Source organism: Myotis davidii, unplaced genomic scaffold (assembly GCF_000327345.1).
Source record: "Myotis davidii unplaced genomic scaffold, ASM32734v1 scaffold452, whole genome shotgun sequence".
NCBI classification, from domain to species: domain Eukaryota; kingdom Metazoa; phylum Chordata; class Mammalia; order Chiroptera; family Vespertilionidae; genus Myotis; species Myotis davidii.
Genome location: NW_006284245.1, coordinates 1449447 through 1453064, shown reverse-complemented (window position 1 = coordinate 1453064; position 3618 = coordinate 1449447).

Sequence of the window (3618 nt, the reverse complement as noted above, 5' to 3'; positions counted from 1 at the left end):
AAGATGTCACAGCCACATGCCTGGTGGTCATCCTCTATTGAGTTAAGAAGATTGTACCAAGTCTACTTTATTACAGGTTAAAGGGTGTGCTTTCCCCACTGTTACAGAATCATTTGTGCAGAATCACTTTAGTCAGACCAATCACCTGCCAAGAAGAATGACCAAGATGGACTGCTCTGAGCAGAAATTATGGTCTGTAATGTTTGTTTTGCTTCATGTGCAGAAACAGCCTCCAGCTGCATCTCGCTGAGCCAGACTAAATTGCATTTGATTCATGGACTTTGCTGCAACGAGCCTGGATGACAGTATGGCAGGGACCCAGCATTGCAATCCTTTGGTTCACATGGTATTAAAATGGTATGCAGTAAGTTAGATAAACTGAATCTTTCTGTAACATTGTTACTTGCATAAATTAAAATATAGGACTTTCAAATCAGAGAAATACCATTTTACACACACACACACAGAAAATTTTAACACTGTCTATACACGTTGAATCATTGCTTCATCTTCAGAGAGTGTTTTATCTAAAATTTATTTTGCTCATTAGTTTATAATAGTAATATATTAAATATATCATGCTACATGCTTTTGAATCATTAGTTTCTTAAATTTCACAGAAGTCCTCATTTAAGTAGATACCATTAACAACTAATGGCACCGAACTTGGGGAGGTTAAGTAACCTGCCTAATGTCATACAGCTACTAAGTAGTCATTAGAATTTGAGCTCAAGCGGTCGGAATCCATTTAGAGCTGCTGCCCATCCCACCTTACTGGTTCTTCTCTCCCTCCCTCCCCCTCCTCTCTTTCTCTCTCCTTCCTTCCCTCACTTCTCTCCTTCTCTTCCTTCTTAATTTAACTGGCATTTCTTGGATACCTATTTTTATATAAATTTAAATACAAAGAAGTATAAACTTCAGGCTCTTAAAGAATTTATAGACAGAGAACCAAGATGGTGGATAGGTAAATGCTGGTATTCACTACCTCCCACAACCACATCAAAATTACAACTAAAATATAGAACAACATCATTCAGAACTACCTGAAATCTGGAAGAATGGAAGTTCCTACAACCAAAAAACCAAAGAAAGCACACTGAGACTGATAGGAGGGGTGGAGGCATGGAATGGGCTGGTCTGACACCCATGTGTGTTGTGTTTTTAATTGAGAGGGATATCTTGGCCACAGATGCCTCCTGTGAGGAGCAAGGGGTCCCAGCCCCACAACAGATCCCCATTTCAGGGTTCCAGAGCTGGGAAGAGAAGTCCCCATAACTTTGGGCTATAAAAACTAGCAGGAACTGTGGCTGAGTGACACAGTTCCTATTAAAGGCTGGTGCACAGAGTTACCTGGACTCTGAGCTCTAGCTCTGGGGCAGTGGCATGGGGAGACCTAGGCACATGAAGGAAATGGATCTTCTGGCATTGGAGCAAGAACACAGGGGTGGCTTTCTCCCAGACAAGGGTGTTCACAGGGGTCATTGTTCCTATGCTGAGACCTCCCCTGTCGCAGAGCTGACTGGTAGGCATATCTGAGTTTCCATCAGCTTAGCCCACATTGTTTACTCCACCCTGGTGATTCCCTGACACCCTGCCACATCCAGTTTGCAGGCCCTTCCAAGCTGTTTGCAGCAGCTTTACCATAGGAATGGCCTGTCGTGGCTCAGGCTTCAGATTTTCCTAAAATCTCTCAAGCAAGCATCAGCTGGCATCAGCATGCTCCATATCCATCAATAACATGCCCAAGATCTGGCACTAGCACCAGCCTGCCTTGCTTCACAACTTAGCCTCACCTGGGCATGTCCAAGCCCAACATAAATAGCAACCATCTGTAGATCGCTCTGTAGCTCCTGCTGGGTAGCCCCAGGCAGTGGCTGACTTTGCACCTCTCTGGAGGCCCCAGAACCAGTACACCTGGTGGACAGCTTCAGACCATTCCAGATTAAAACGCTACACATCCACAAGTGACACATGCAAGGGGCAGAGTCAGTGAGCACCAAAACCCTGCTGAAGCAAGTCCTGCGCATAGGGGTGTCTCCTGCACAACAGTTCTTCCAGTGCTGTCTCAGCTGGTCCTCACAGCTAATTGGCCTGGAAGAAGAAGGAAAAGAAAAGGAAAAGGAAAGAAAAGAAAAGAGAAAAGGAAGAAGAAATATGAATAATAAAATGGCAATAAATACATATTTATCAACAATTGAATCTAAAACTCAAAATAAATGAACAAGGAATCTAACAAAATAAACTGATGAATACAATAGAACCAGAGGCATGGAAATATGGAACAGACTGACGAATCCCAGAGGAAAGGGGTGTGTGTGAAGAGATTAACCAAAGAACTGATAAGCATATATGCATTACATATGGACACAGACAATAGGATGGTGAAGGCCTAGGGCAGGGTGGAAACTGGGTAGAGAAGGACACTAGGAAGAAAATGGGGGGACATCTGTAATACTCTCAACAATACTTAAAAAAAAAATTTAAGTTGGTCTGACCTGTGGGGCCACACTAACTAGGAGCCATGGAAATAAGGGAGTCCTGGGAAATGTACCTGAAGCTCAGATGGATCATCAAAATAAAAGAATTTATGGTCAAGTGAGGAAAATAATTATGTATATAAAATTTGCATCAGAACATGGTGAATGCCTAATGAATTAGAATAGCATTCTAATATAATACATAAGGTATTATAGGGTTAGAGAAATAAATTTCCATGAGGTCATATTTAATGTTAGTTCTGTTTACCACTCCAATCTGAGAACACTATTTGAACCTGTCAGTTGTTCAATAAATACTTGCTGATTGAATTACTGAAAAAAGCCTAACAAAAGAGATGACATTTGATCTGACCAATGTCTATAGTAAATGTTTAAGTTTCAAGTGTTTAACTTAATTATTAGACACTTACCTAGCATGGTGTATTACAATGTGCAAAGCATTCTTTTTTTTAAAAAAAATGTTTTTAAGCCATCTACACTAATAAAAGAGAAAAATGGTAATTGGCGTACGATGCTACCCTTTTCATTGGCTAATCAGGGCTATATGCAAATTAACTGCCAACTAAGATTGGCAGTTAACTGCCAACAAGATGGCGGTTAATTTACATATGTAGGCACAATGCAGGGAGGCGAAAGGGAAAGCAGGAAGGAGCCCCCGGCACTGACAGTGATCGGAAACCCAGGGGGGAGCTAAGAGCTGGGGGGCAGGGCAAAGGCAGCCCCAGGGCCCCCCCAGCCATGATCGGAAAATCAGGTGCGTTTTCCACCCAGGTCAGTGATAGCAGGAAGTAGGGGTGGAGCCAGCGATGGGAGCTGGGCACGGTTATCCCAGTGTTACCACTCCCGGCTGTCACTGTCTCTGAATGTCTGCCTCCTCCACTGGTTCACACATGGGCCGAGCTCCTAGCACATACCAGGCAGGCAGGTTGAAGGCCCTGAGAACTCAGCAATGAACAAACTAGACAAAACTCCCTGCCCTGGGCTTCCTCACTGAAGGGCCCTGTGAGTGACAGGGACCAGGTTCGAGTAGGTGGCTGGGTCCAGGACAGATGCCCAGTTGCTGGTGAGCCCAGTGAGAACAGTGAGCAACCCAGGCAGAGGGGGGGACAGAACCCTGAGT